This window comes from Vigna unguiculata, chromosome 11, assembly GCF_037176805.1.
Source record: "Vigna unguiculata cultivar grain cowpea cultivar isolate G323 ecotype 2 chromosome 11, ASM3717680v1, whole genome shotgun sequence".
In the NCBI taxonomy this organism is placed as follows: domain Eukaryota; kingdom Viridiplantae; phylum Streptophyta; class Magnoliopsida; order Fabales; family Fabaceae; genus Vigna; species Vigna unguiculata.
Window position 1 is genome coordinate 2,456,402 of NC_140802.1, and position 17,312 is coordinate 2,473,713.

Here is a 17,312-nt window from a genome sequence, read left to right on the forward strand (position 1 = left end):
TATAACTTTAAACTTAATAAAATTAGAGAATTTTCTTATCCATTTCACCCAAAAACAAATGATAGAAGAGAAGCATGTTCACTCATTTTTGTTCCTCCCAATTTTACTCTTCTTGTTTCATCACAAACAAACAAAATGTAATGTCACATTTAACGACAACAACCTAAGATTCTTGCTTTTAAATCACGTTATCATATAAGGCTATAGTTTTATAATTATAGTTACATTACTACACTTTTACTACTTACTAATATTCTCTCTTACATGTTATTAAATGGAATCAAAATATCATCATTTATTCAATTAAAAAGAAAAAAAAAAACATTCTAACACGTGGGATAACATTAATATGCTTTTCATTTTTTATTTGATAGCTTTTTGTTTTAAGTGTAAAAGTATTTCAATGTTTCTATTGTTCTAAATGTTAACCAACCATGCCGAAAGACAAAGTTTGGTTCCGTAAACTACTTTATAATATGGAAGTATTTCAAATATGATAATCCACTTTAATAATTCTTGCGTGTACGCATTTTTTAAATATGTGTGATATTATATTAGTAGGTGATGATAAGATAATGTTTTTAAGTTAATATATAAAATAAAAATTATATTTATTAAAAATAAAGTAAAATATATCTGAAAAATTGAGAGAATAATTGTTGATAAATAGAGAAAAACAGAAGAAGCAAAGATAGATAATTTTTTAAAAAAACTTGTAAAAATAACGTTCAATTTTCGAAAATTTAATAAATAATTATATTTTAAAGAGTAAAATTGGTATTTGAAAATAATGTGAACACAAAAAAAGGAATCATCTTTATATATCGTTATAGATTATCTTATCAAATTCGAAAAGAAAAATATTTTTCCAATATGTTATATATATATATAATTATTTAACTATATTGTATGTATACATTATATAATAAGTTGCAATTTAATCAAAGTTTGGATACTTTTTGATTGATGAAGATCTATGGTACTTTTAATTTATAATGAGAATCTAGATCTTATGACTTTTGATAAGATCCCAATGTCATTGTACTATATGTGAGTAAATTAATGTATTAATATCTAAGGAGATTGATCAAGTCAACTTAATTTTTGAAAATTTATTTTCATGAATTGTGAAATTGAAGTTTAAATTATCGAAGAATTTAAGATGAACAAAAGAGATGTAAGTTAAAAGGTGATTTATTTTTGGAGTTACATGTTTTGCTTATTGTAGTAAAATTTGAAGAATATGATACTGAATTAACGAATAAAAATCTTTGAAAATCTAAATAAAAATAAGGGTACATTTGATTCGGTGAAATAGTCATATTTGTCTGCATTATACAACAGTGATGATTCTTTGCTTTGTTCTTTTAAAACATTGAATGACAATTCTATTTTATTTGGGTCCTGGATTACCCAAAGACAAGCAAAAAAAATGAACATGAATATTCTTCTTTTAAAATTAAAAAGTGAGAATTTGTCACTCTTTTTGCAAAAATAAATAGTAATAATCTTCTAGTGCTTGTTTAGCTTTTTCTTGTGTGCTAGTTTTCATTATATTTAATTAGAATTTTATTCTTAAGTGTTTGTGTATCAAATGTAGATAACATGAGAATAGAATAAAATAGATTATATATGAATGAGCTAATCAAATGATGGAGCATTCCATTCAATTCCAAGATATTTATTCATCCTAATTTCTTAAAAATCGATTCCGAGGGCCAAGAACATGCAATGCCAGAAAAAATAAAATTAAAGTTCTACAACAAAATATTGTCTTTTTTTTGTTCATCATCTGTCTTATATAATAACAATTAATATATATATATATATATATATATATATATATGATTAATATAAATCATATACATTAGAAAACGCTGTAAATAAATTTATTATTTTTTATAGTAGTTATTTTTCTAATCAATTTATAAAGATTTTTACCTTATTTAAAGATGAAGAAAGTTTCGCAAAGATAATAAAAACTTTTTCTATCAATTCTTTTAGATTTTTTTATATTTTTTTATGTCGGTTAATGAATTAATATAAGGGTTAAATATGTTTTTGTTCTTAAATTTTAGTGAAATTCAGAATTAGTTTATCTACAAAAGTTTTGATCAATTTAATTATTCAATTAGTCTATCTACAAAAGTTCAACCTACACATCATCTATCGAAATTAATGAACTTGCTCAATGAGTTCCTTTGGCTCTAAGGAGTGTTTGCATCCTTTATTTAAGTGAAAAACAATGTCAATTCGTTTAAAATGACATTAGAAGCCAAAGATACCATTACATAGATTCAATCCCAATTTCCCAACTTAGAGATTAATTTAAACATTCAAACTTAGATTGCTTATACACATCAACCAAAAATAAAAATTACAATCATAACAATTCATTAATCAAATCAAATATTATCATTCAGTCATAGCCTACACGTCTACCAAATCAACAATTCAATCACAAATTATCAGACACTCAATTTAGATAATATAACTCAAATTGTATCAGACATTCCCTCACTTATTGTAAAAAATACTTTTAACTCAAAGTTGTTTCTAGAGTTCTAATTCTCACAAGATGTTCTAACTATCTATCTAAGTATATCGTTACAATCACAAGTAAATAACAAGTAAATAGAGATTTACTTTCAACTATTTTGAGTTGCATGCATGGATCTTAGACCTATGTGTACCTCAAAATGTTAAACTAACTCAAAAATAGAACAAAAAATTAATTTATTTTGGTTTTAATTATGATGGATTAGAAATGTAGACCTATCCATCTTGAATTTACTTGTTGTCCCTAATCATTAATTGAATGAGAAACGTACTCAAAGAATTAGAAAAAGAAACACACACAAAAATTATAAAATATAAAAAAAAAATATTAATTCTTATAAAGTGAAACTCAATTAATAAAAAATTATATTTATAGTTTGACTTTTTAGTAATAAAATAACTTAGTACCACTTAACTTAATTATTTTTAATGCTTATATATCATTTAATCAATATGTTCCATCTTTCGATACTTTGAAGTGCGAAAATCATTAACTCCATCAATTAATGTTGGCATGTGCAAGCGTTTTTCTTACCTTTATAAAGTTAAGATAATTTTAGTGTATGGTGATAATTTAGATTTCAATAAAAGAAACGTTTACAAAATTAACTTATACATAACTATCTTTTTAATCATATTTAGTATAAAAAATCAACATGTTTTCATAATATTATTTTTATTTATCTTTTCTATCACTGTATCATTCGTTTGGTGGACGGAGAAACTACAATTAATGATTTCGCTAAGTATATGAATTTTTAATCTATAAATTGATTTTAGAAAATGAACCAAACGAACGATTGATGCATATAGAAAAAAATATAAACATTTTTATTACACAAATAATATTTTTTTATAATAAATATTTAAAGGTTTAACCAATAAAACTTAACCATTCACTGACTTTCTCATAATTGACCTGATCATGGTTTTACTTTAGGAATCTGTACAACTCTTTTACCAAACCCTACTTTTCTAACTTGCCTTTGCCAAACCAATGTGAATAGTGTTGTTCAATCAAGAAAAAATTTGGATAAAAAAACAAATACCCAGAAGGAGATTAATTGGTGAAAAAACTGTACACACTCCTCTTCATCGTGTGTATCGATTCTGAAGTACACACACTTGTCAAATACAGTCTGGTATTTTACTTTTTTCCATACTGTAGTAAAGTTTCTGAGCAACCAATGTAAATTCTATTTACTCACTACTCTTTTACATTTTGATTCTTCCCAAATGGTGGATTTTCCAGGTTGAAAATACTAAAATTATTTTTAGTGGCCATAGGAAATAAATTTAGAGTAGGATATTTAGTTTTTCGAAAGTTTAAAATTCAAAAAGTTAAAAAAAATAGTTTCTCATGAATTTAAAGTTAGAAAAGTATAGTTTTCATGTTTGATCATTTTTTTTTTAGAATATAACATTTTAATCAAATTTTCTGATAAACGTTTTCATGGAAGAAATTAAAAAATGACTTCTCCGAGTAAGGATGAACCTTTTACTGAAGAAAATACATCATATTACATTTACTAAATCGTTCAATATGATAAAGAAATTAATAACCTCGATAAATATTTTTAGAAATATCTTTCATTGGCCAAACAAAATTTCATCATTCCTAATCATAATTTTTAAATTCATAAATTCTATAAATCTTAATTATTATATATGATTTTTTTTTTCTTTCAAATAAATATGTCAAAATAAGTTTCAACCAGTGAATTAAATCAATTTGACTTCAGGTTAAGTAAAAAAATAAGAATTAGATGTAGGTTAAACTCAACTCAGTTTATTTAACTCAGGTTAAATGAGTTGAAGTTAGCGATGACAACCGGACAAAACGGGAATGGGTTTCGCTATCAGATACTCATCCCTAGAGAAAAAATTATTCTCATATTCAAATTTAACGGGTATCAATTTTTTGTCTTATCCTCATCTTCATTGGGTAATTGGTATATACTCGTGTTCATACCCGTACTTGTTTTCTCACCGTTTCAATATCAGTTAATTAATTTTTATAAAACAAAAAAAATTACGTAAAAGAAACATAATATTATCAAATATTTAATATTAAAATAAGGGTTGTTTCTTCAATATTAAATATATTGAAAAAAATTATAATTGTATACATTTTAAATTCGAATACGAAATAAAATTTCATGAGAACTAAAACATTAATTAAATTTGCAAACACTAGTGAAACCTAGTTAATAAAATTTAAAAATATTTTTTAAAAAATATGAAAGGAAAAAAAATATTTAAATTAAAAAGTTATAATACATCACTTGATCAAAATCATACAAAGAACAAAGATTAAACTAATGATAATAGAATTTTAATATAAACCTTTCATCTTTTGAAATTCAATATATGTTGGATGGTGATAAAAAAGATTAATGACAATTACATTAAATTATTATATTATAGTAAATAAATTTTATTTATACAATTATAGTAATAAAGTTACACGAATGATAATTTGTTAGAAAATAAAAATAATTATATAAAGAATATCAAAATAGTATTTTACATGATAAAAATAAATAACAAATAAAATTGTTAAAAAAATGATCAAATGTTTCTCTTAGAAACAATTTGAGATACCATTGAATGAAATCGTACAAAAGAAAATAAATGTATAGTTAAGGGTATATGATAAAATGAAAAATAACTTATCCAAGTTTCAAATATCAACATAGTCGATAATTGCGAGATAATAAAAATTAATTTAGTGAAACAAAAAGGTTATTCAAATGAAACAAAAATTAATAATTATAAAATAAATAAGATAATTTTTTTATATTACAAAGTAAATGAAAATTTTATGCTATTGAACACATAAATTGAGAGTGTTAAACATTCTTATATGAAAATAAAATATAAAAAAAAAAGAAACACTCAAATGTAAGACATAAAAAATATTTAATTGATATACATCATTTGAACATAATTGCAAAAATGTTTGACAAGACGAAAAATATTTTGGAGATGCAAATGAATTTCTTGACAAGTCAAACAATTAGAAGAAATAAAAAAAATAGAGAGGGTACTTAATAGACTATGAGTATTTTAATAATTTAAACGGGGATGGAACAAATATGTACATCCACATCCCCATCCACATACCCATACTCGTATATAGGGATTCCCTTTCAAAACAGGGACGGGTTCGGGCATTATCCACGGGGGGCAAGTTTATTTGTCATCCCTAGTTCAAGTTGAGTTGAGAGTGGATTGACTTGTAACTACCAAGAACAACTCTTTATTTTTTTTTTACCCTTCGTTGATAATCTTTTATTATTATTATTTACAAGTTCTAATTATATATGTTTAAAATATAATATTTTAAAAAATTTGGATGTTACTCACTAATATTTAAATAGTTTAAATGTTGAATTTATTTTTTTTAATTATACACTAATGCAACAATAGTTTCTTATGACGACTTATTATGTTGTTTATAATCCACTTGTCATAATAAGTGACAAAATGGCAATTTCGAAAAGATGATAAGACTTTATATACAAATTATTCTAATAGAAAGTTGGTGCGATGACAAGTTTGTAATAAAGTATAAAATTTTCTATGTTGATTATACCTAGAATCGGTATAAAAAGTGAAACGATGACACTTTTGTAATAAAGTATATATGACTTTGCATGCCAGTTCGACACTATAACCGACATAATTTCTTAAATATTCATCTCTCCCTTTTTGCAATTCACTTCACTTTCCTCCATTTGTTGCTCTTCTACACTTCTTCTCCCCTTTTTGCCGCTTTGTCGCTTGCCTCGCTCATGTCGAAGTATCCACCCTGCATTCGCATTACTCTCGCATTCACTCCTCCCTCCCGAATTGACTCATTTTGACACTCTCACCTCCAAATAAATTGATAACTTAGATAAAATAGGACCTCACCTATGATACACAATACGACATGTATATATATCGGATATGACGCATATCCGATATGTCGATAAATTTATTTTTAAAATGATGGGATACAATACGTGATATATACATATTGAAAAGTATAAATAATTTTTAAAAGTATGATAAATATATGATTGTTATTACAAGATATTGTCATCATAAAAGTACTATCGTTTTATAAATTAGATACTTCATTAATATGTATCCTAAAGTATCACACATAAATACGTGTCGGACACAAATGCATGACTCAAATTAAAATATCGGTGCATCATACGACCTCGCACTCGTATGTTTATCGTATATTTAGTAAATTTGATTATCTTGTTATTCACTAAAATTAATTATTAAGAAACTAATCTCATTTATCTTATTTTTTCTGTCTGAAATTCTATTCTTCTCCACCCCTTCATCCCTCAAAGAATCCATATCCCTCTTTTCACTCCTTTTTGAAAACTCTAACCTTCACTTTTTTTCAATCACACTTTCATCTCAAAATTCCAACCTCCATTTTTCTTCTACCACTTTCTTCTGTCTCACTCTTACTTCCTCAAAATTTTTTTAATACCCCACCATTAAACACAAATATATTGGTCAGAAGACTAAATTAAAGTCACAGTTTTACCATGTCAAATCAACATTACTTGTAAACATAAGTATGGCTTAAAAGTTAGGGTGATGTACCCAATTTTCCTGAACATTGGTACTAGACTACACCTCCCAGCACAATCCTCACATTGAATCAATTCATTGACTCCAAGAATTGCATGAGTTGAGTGGTGGTGGCACTGTGGATTTCATGGCAGAGATAAAGGGAAAAGAAAGAAGTGTTTGTGGGCATGGTGTGATGGGTGGTATTTGGCAATGTAGACAGGTACAATGAGTGGGGTTAAATGCTTCTTATTCATTACTTATCTTCAAGGTACAACACAATGTTATAGAGTTCATAATGGGGTGCTATGAATCAAGTGGTTGGTTATAGCATGAATCATGGTTTTATGCTTTTTTTTTTTTAGAGACATGATGGTTTATACTTTATAGAGGCTATGGATAATGTTGAGGTGGATATTGGTTTCACCCTATGGAGAAATTATTAGATTCGGATTCTTAAGGACTGTGATGTGTAATTAAAGTTCATAAATTAAGATTTAGTATATAATCATGTGGAGTGGATTCTAAAATAACTAGACTTGGCTTGGATGATTATACGTGTGTACATCATAAATTTAAACATTGTCTTAAGCATGTTTCAAGATTAAGTTCTTGGAAAACTAAATTGCAAATATTTCAGCATTATTCAATCTATGAACATGACACCCTAGGTAACATAATTAGAATAAATATGTAACTTGTTAATGAATAGAATATTCTCTCTCTCTTTTTTTCACAGAATGAATGTCTTCCATAAAGTTAGACTTTTAATGTGTTATTTTCCTATTAAATAATTCTCAAATAGTGTCATACGTTGTCTGTAATGTCTTTGGAGAAAGCTTAGTATCGATGATTTTTTTTTGTAATGACTTTGTTGATATATATATATGTGGGAGGGTTTAGGTGATGGATAGCATTGAGTATCGATGAATCCGAACAAAAGTGATGGAAGTTGTCAACGAGTCTGATATGCAAGACGGTGAAGACTAACAGGAGAAAAATTGTCATTGTCAATGAATATCTGGAAATCCTTAGAGTTATTCAAACATATCTATTGTCAGTATGTCAAATGTTTGTTTCAAAGCACAAAGAAGAAGATATCATATTGAAACTTCGTTGTGGATTTTTTTAAATGTGAGATTTTGAATGAATAGAGAATATGTTGATTCTCAAGTGGGTATTCATGAAAGTCATATAGAGTAATATAAAGAAAGAAACAATAAAAATATTATTTTTTATTTGAAAGTTTTAGTACCTTGATTCAATTAGTACCTTAAGCGTACAAGGAACTTGGCTTGTTGTGTGTCATTAGAAAATTTATCATTTTGTCTGAAAAAATTCTATATATAATTTGTTTTTTTAGCAAAAAAAAATATTGCATGTTAAATAATATTGAGTATTTGTAGATGTAGGTATTAAGAATCAAATCACATTAAATTTAATGTATGTTTTTATTTAAATTTTATGTTCTTATTTGTGAACATAGTTTGACTATAAGAAATTATTTTCTTATTATATTATTAAGTGATTTATCCTGCTGAACTTAAAAATTTGTGGACAAAAGGAAGGTTATAGAAGATTAAAGAAAAACTTATGAAGCATTATATCTTTTATAAAAATAGTTAAGATTCTTTCTTAATTGTGATGATAATGTTGAAGTTTCGGCTTATTCTTAACTTAGATAAAAGTGAGGTGTTTTTCATTCTTTATCTCGTTATCCATTATTCTCATCTTAATATTTTCTTTGATGTGTTTCTATCTTTAAGTAAGTTCGTGTCATGTGCTTCTTGGATAAAAAATTTATTCTAAATTTCCACAAGGTAATATATTCTTCCAAGTTCAAGAAAAACTACATCAATTTTCATACATGAAAAATAATTTTACTTAAACCAAATTAAATGACTATGTACAATAAGTTTTTTTTTTTAATATTTGATATACATTCAAGACTTATACTTTAGATGAAAAGGTTAATTTTACTTAAATTTTATGTCTTATATGTAAATCATTTATATGATGACCAAAGAAAATAATTGTTATGTTTTATAATTATTCTTCTAATGTATAATAATTTAATTTTATTTTAAAGATTCTCTTTTCAATCTATATGTTTATAGAGTTGTATTACAATTTTGAAAGGAGGTTAAACTTATTTAGAAAAATTAGACATATTATTTTTAAATTATATTTTAGATTGGGGACAAATTTATAAAATATTTTTTAAGTATTTTAGGTCTTTGTATACGAATTAAAACAAGCTGAATGCTTCACTCATCTTTCTTTCTAGTAAAAAATTGTAACTATCTATTTCTTTATTCAAAAATAAATACTCATATATATATATATATATATATATATATATATATATATATATATATATATTACTAAAATAAAATTAAACTGCATAAAAAAAGTCATGGAAAGATTAGTTCGTCAAATTTTAAGAATAAGACTAAATTTAAAATTGACGCGTGTGATTGAAAACTTAATTAATTGGGTAAAATCTTTTAAACCTTATTTTAATACTTTCCTGATAAATTATTAACTATATATTAACTTGTGTTCAAACTTATAAAGCTATAACAGGGTATAAATATAATAATTTAACCTAAACTTTGACAGAATTATTAAATATAACCATCTTGTAGTACCTTTTAGGTCGTTATAATAAGCTACTAAATCACAAAGGGATATTTTGTTTTGTGTGAGAATCATATTTTATAGACCTTTGCTTTTCCATTGAATATGTTATCTTACTAAATGATATACAATCACACTAATTATTAAAAATATAAAAAAAAAATGTGTATTTCACCTTCATTTGACGTGCAACCTTTTTTTTTTGTGTTTGTTTTAATTGAGTTATCTAATACTTGATAAAAAAAATGTATTAATTTTATTAAAATTTTTAATCGGTGTAATTATTAAAAATTAAACCTCAATATTTGTTTGTAATTGCATGAAGTTAAAAAATATGTTTTAATTAGGTCGATTATTTGCATTTTAAGCTATAAAAAATATAAGGGGACAAGGATTTGAATTTGGATTTTTTGTTGAGTTTTTTTTGTGTTATTTATCTATTGTGTCTTCATGATATACTGATTATCACCAATTTTGACGTTTTAAAATATATTAAAAAGATATTTAAAAAATCAACATAATGTATTTTTAATGCTCAACAGATAATAACACCAAGACAACCAAAAATTTAGATCATATTTACATGTTTATAAGAGTATGATCCTTGTACTTTTTTCTAATACCATTCATTTGGGATTTTATTAGACCTAACAAGTTTATAAAATTGTTTCTAAAGTCCTTGAATTTCTTTTAGTGTTGAATTTCAAAGCTTGATATTAATATGTACATAACATTTATAATTTTGTACCACATAAATTTTCTTATACCTAAAAGTAAAGAATCTTTGTCACATATTCACACTTCATGCTAGAAATTAAAATTGATAAGATCATTTCACGATTATACTCCAATAACATATGTATAACTTCTTACTATGATGTGATGTTTAATTCATTTTTTTCTCATCCTTAAAAAAATCATTAGCTCAACACATTCAAACCTAAAAATATTTTGTATAATTACGAAAATGAGAAGAAAAATAAACTTTACAGAAATATTAGCTATAGAAGATATTAACTTAAAAGGTACTTTTTTTAATCTGAAAATATATAAAAGAAAATTAAATAGAGTTTTTGTTTCAAAAATTATTATAAAAAATTGAGTTTCATCCTCAAACTAAATTATACAGTATTTTGTCTCTGTATTTTACATGCTATTATTCTTCAAATATGTAAATATTATGTAATAAATGATTTTGTTTTCTAAAATAAACTATAATATGATCTCCACGTCTTACTTATTAAAAATATATTTTACATTAATTCTATAGAGTAAGAACAAAATATTGTATAATTTAATTTAGAAATAAAACACAATATTTTATAAGACTTTGGTGACGAAAAATATATCTAAAAAAAATCTTATTTAATTTAACTTTAAAACTCACCTTCTAAGTTTTGACTTTAAAATACTTTACAGTTAGAAAAAAATCAAATATAATATAGTAATCTTGACCCCACTAAGTTGGAAGATTTTTTGTATAAGAAATTGTAATTTGATTAGTGCACGTAGTTAAAATGGGTTAGTATGTGTTATTAACACAATTTCACCTCTTTGTTGGATCAACGTCTCCATCATCACCCTATCAACCCTAAAACAAATTTGATGGGACTTTGGAAAAAAAAGTCTTAACTATATCACTAAGGTTTTACTTTTTAAGGTATCAATTTATGTTTTTTTTATGAAAATTACTAATTTTAATTGTTATTTATTAAAGTATATATAGTAATCAAATGCAAAATTATTCAAAATAATAATGTTGTGTATGCATTTTTTAAATATAAATGATATATATTAGTAGGTGATAATAATGTAATGTTATTAAGTTAATATATAAAATAAATTTATATTTATTAAAAATAAAGTAAAATGAATATAGAAAATAATTGTTGATGAATAAAAGAAAAGAAAAAAAAGAAAAAAAATTTATAAAAAATAAGTAGAAGTAATCGTTAATTTTAAAAAATTTAATAAATAATTATATTACAAAGGGTAGAATTGGTATTATGAAATCTGTATACAAAAGAGAGAATCTACTTTATATATTGTTATAGATATATCGACTAAAAAGAAGAAAAAAAAAGTGAATTAATTGTTCATATTTTAAATAAAGCAATGGATAAGTGTGTTTTCAAATATTTCCTCCTTCTAAAGGTTGGAAATCAGAAATGGCTAATTAGTGAAAACAAGTTTCTCTCAAATTATAATATATTTTTTATGGTAATTATACATTTTGAACATTTTTTTAAGAAACAAAGTCTTTTTAGTTCAACATTTTATTTGTAACGATTTTCTTAATTAGTTAATAATAGGTAGTTGAACCCTACGAATACATTATAAATTGAGAAAATGTACCAAAAATAATTATGAGAGTATCTAACTAAAAGTTTCACATACGATATTGTTGGAAATAGTCCAAGTGTGAGTCAAAGTTTTAACATTGGATAGAATAGATAAAGTTAAACACTATATAAGAATAAAGACCCATAACATCATTGCCTTAAAGTTTTAGAATTAAAGTAGTGTCAAATATATGTGTATGTATAAGACTAATTTTTTCGTATGATATATTTCTCTTCGGTATTTGAGTTTCAAATTATTTTAGTCTTTCTTTTTATTCAATATACAACTTTCCTTTGGTGGCATTTGTTCTTTCTTTTTAAAAAATCTTCAATTTTGTTACATTTATTTTTTATATATATTTTTTAATCAATTAAATTATTTTTCTAGTGCTAAGTATGTTAAATTTAGGGTTTTAATTTATCATAAATAAATTATATGAAAGTAAAAGAAAAAAAAATTACATATCTTTTAAAGCGTATATATTAAAGACCAAATATCTCTATTTTAAAATGAGAATGAAAAGACTAAAAGCATATTTATATATAAGATGTTTATATTTTGATATCCATTTTCACCTTAAAGATATATAGAAAAATGTTATGATATTAAATTAATGGTCCACCACCAAAATCATAATCATGGATGATGAAGATAATAGTGTCCTATTTGTGCAAACACTAGGCATTATCTACTATACCTACAATAAACTTTACAAATTTCACCAATTCATTAAAAAGGGTATAATGAGTATTTATATCAATGTTTTTAAAACCACATGCTTTATTAATCTTCATATTATGTGTGATGTGTGAGTAATTATCATATGTGAGAATAGTAATAATATTAATAATTATTACTTTGATCTTTTACTAGTAATAATTATTTGAAATCCAACTTTAGAATTGTGTCCTTTTCACGATGACACTATGGTCTTCAAGTAATTATGAAAATCTTCACTTTTTTCAAAATGGGACAACCACAGTCAATGCATGAAAGCTTTTCTCCCATTTGTTGCTGTGAAAGAAAACTTAGTGCTTTCATTCATTTTTAACAAAAAAGAATTATTATTTTAATTTTCTTTGCCTAATTCATGAATGTAACTTTCTCCATTTTACTTTTAAGGTTTGGCCGACTTCTATATATATATCTATATATTATCCATAATAATCTACTTAATTAAGCTCATTTTTTTCTTCATAATTTTTTTTTCTGTCAAATTAAAGTAATATATATTGAAAAAAGAAAAACACCACGAAAATGAAATGACTTAGTGTACCTAACTTTGGTGGTAGCAACTAATCTCATCTTCAAAGGTTTGGCCGACTGTCACAATCTGCATATATACTATCATATCCAATAACATTTCTTTATATATATATATATATATATATATATATATATATATATATATATATATATATATATATATATATATATATATATATATATATATATATATATATATATATATATATATATAACTTTGATATTTTTATCTAATTCAATCCAAATCACAAAATAAAAATTCTTCCACACTTTTATTTATGTATATATAGACAGTAGTTTTTATGGACATGGTATCTCTCTCAATAATAGAAGTATACCAGGAAAATATATATATATATATATATATATATATATATATATATATATATATATATTATATATATATATATATACATATATATACGTATATATATATATATATACGTATATATATATATACGTATATATATGTATATATATATATATATAATATATATATATATATGTATATATATATATATGTATATATATATATACATATATATATATATATATTTTGTTAGTATATATTTTGTTAGAAATTTAAGTGTGAATCTAAGTCTTACATTGGTTAAAAATGAGAAAGTAGAACACTATATAAGAATAAAAATTCATAAATCTATTGTCGTAAGATTTTGGATTGAGAGTGGTGTCAATATCTTATATGATTGGGCTGATGAAAATAACACGTCTTGAAAAGTCTCACATCGTCTAAGACATGTTATTTTATTTCAGAAATTGAGAGAGTTGTCTATGTGTTTTTTTTTTGTGTTTATTTGATTAATAAAGTAATTTTCAGAGAATTTTTTTCCCAATAATATATATATATATATATATATATATATATATATAATTTAAGAGAACTTCAAAATAATTCATATAGTTTCTTATCACCTTTTGTCATCCTTAATTTTAGACCTAATCATGTTATAGGTGTATCATATATGACGTGCGTTTAAATTTTTCATTGATATGTTGATCTTATATTTTTTAAATAAATAAATAAATGTAGATTTTATCTCTTAACTCATTACTTTAATTTTATTGCTCGTTTTTCCATTTTATTGCTGTATTCTAAACTTGTTAATATTTAGTTATGTTAAAATGTTTGACAGCATAACAAACCGACATGTTTAGATAAAAAGCTTAACAAAATTTCAAAAACTATAAAACACTAAAACCATGTGGTTTTGGAAAAAAAAAATTGACAAAATGACATCATTTAATTTTTTTTTTTTTAACTTCTTTCATGACACATTCTGAAAAATATGGAAAAAAAATGAAAATATAGTGATGATAATGCCTAAAAATGATAAAATTTATAAAATAATATAAAATGTAGCACTCATAATTTTAGTTTCTTATATATCACCGAAAAACTAAATTATGATAATTTTGTGTGTCTTAATTTTTATACAATTTGATCTTCAAACTTTTAAAAGAATGATATTAATCTTCGTCATCAAACGATACTAAGAAATCGCTGATATGACGAACGATATCATCATATGTATATCTAAGTCATTACATGGACATACACATGACACTGATGTCTACTACATTTGTAATAAGTTGTTTGATCACGACATTTATTAATAAAATTTAGAGATAAAAATAATTCAAAAGTTAAGAAAAATTAAAAAAAAAAAATCAATTTTCCATTAACCTTGTTGCTGAAAATGCAATCAATCTTTTTGTTTCATATCTATATGAAATGACTTTGTGTAAGAGTTGGTGTTATGGATGAGAATACCGTTTATGTTTCTTAAGAATATTTTGGTAACATGAAATATATTTTGTTGGTGCTGAAAGTTACACAAATGCACATCCATGGCCACCAATTGATTTTTAGGGTTGTGGAAGAGAGAGTTGATCTCCCGACAGCAGGAGTTGCAGAAGACTAGTGAAGAGGGGAGTGTGAGTGGCAATAAGTCAGCACCTGAAGGCCAGGCCAAATCTGTATAGGGTCCATTTTTCCACATAATGGAGTGTCCAAGTTCACTTCTGCAACAGTTTTTTTTTTTTCTTTTTTTTTCTTTTGATGCACACACACACATGATTGTCAAGATTATACAAAGGTGAGAGAGAGAAAGAGTGTGTGTTTGTGTGCTCTTTGACAAAAATGGAATCTCTGAGTGAAAGCATGACCAATAAGAAAGGGACTTTCTAGGCCTTTGTGGGAATGTGTGCCCTAGATTCAATGACTCCAGGTACACAATTTTAGTTGGATAGAGACACATTATTTTTTAACCCTTTTTCTAGCATTTTCTTTTATTCGCTATCTCGTATATTAGGGTTTTTTATGTTATTTATTTAAAATATTCATTAGGGTTTGTTATCTATATTGTTGGTGAAGAGAATAGTATCCATTAATTTTTATTAGTGAAAGATTTGACTGGACTAGATCTCGTGAGATTTTTCTTCCATATCAAGATTTTTCTACGTTAAAAGTTTTGACATTTGTTGGTTCCTCCTTTATCTGTTTTATGCATTTTATTATTTTGCATATTATTTATTTAAGGAAGATTTTATCTGAGTTTTGCTTTTGTTTAATTATCTTAGTTTTGAGATCTTCCCAACAATATATATTCAAATCTGTTTAGATAATATCATTAGTAAAAAACTTATATTTCATGCCAATTTTGTTTTGAAATTTTTTTTTGTAAGAAATACTTACAAATTTTGTTGTGAAAAGAAATTTACTTACAAATTTTGTTATGAAAAGAAATTTGCAATAAATTACTATCAATTTTCTTGCAAAATATTTTATATAAAACACTTTTCACAACAAATTTTGTAGGAAATACTTACAAATTTTATAATTTTGTAAGAAATAATTACTCACAAAAGAATTACCTGTCAATTAAAATATTTAGAAAAAATGACAGAAAAAAAGTCTTTTCTTGTAAATCTTTTTAACAAATTTACCAGTGTATCATTATTAAGAATTTTTGTTGTAGTTTTGTTCATAAAAAATTGTTAAAAAATTAAAACAGAAATATGTATTTGAATTAATTTTGACCTCGACTCTTAAATGATGTGAGACTGTTAAATTTAAGTGATATGAGACTATTGAATTTATGAAACTATTGGATGTATTGAAATAATACAAGTAAATAGTATATTGACGAGATAAACGTCCAAACACAGACCCTCGTGGTGTGTATTGTGTATGTCAGATAGTGAGCTTATGACAACTGTCTTAGAAACATGTTATTTTTTTGCAGAGACATTGTATGAAAACTAAAGAGGAGATTTTGGAGGAATTCACGTTTGCGAAAAAGCATTATTATTAGTGTTTTTGTAACAGATTACAGTGACAGATAGAGAAAAGTGTGTTCTTTATCTGCTGGTGGAGGCAACAGCAACAGTTCATGTGATTCTCGAAAGTTTTTGGGAGGATTTGTGGATGTGATATATCAGTGAGACTAATACTAATAATTGTACCTCTCAAAGGTGCACGTTTTTCTTTTATTCATAACCTATGTTTATGAACAATTAAGATTCACCATTGTATACATCATTTTTGCATAGGGTTTTGATGAGGAACTTTAGAGAGTGAGGAAATTTAATCACTTCAATAGCAAAAGAAAAGTTTTTTTTTTTATTTGAATAAAGTGGTTCAATTCCTTTTGTGTTTCAAATTCTTTGTTTAAATAAAGTTATTTAATTTCTATCTTATAAAAAAAATGCTTTGAAAAAAACCATATGTACAAAATTTTCAACATCTTAAAAATTCTTTAAATTTGTTAACTAAACTAACCGTTTAAATATATAGTATTTTAAGTTTACTTAAATTGAATCCTAAGTGTAGCAAGAAAAAAAAATTGCTATTTTACAAGCTTAATTGAGCAATGTTCAATGAATAAGCTAGTTATAAG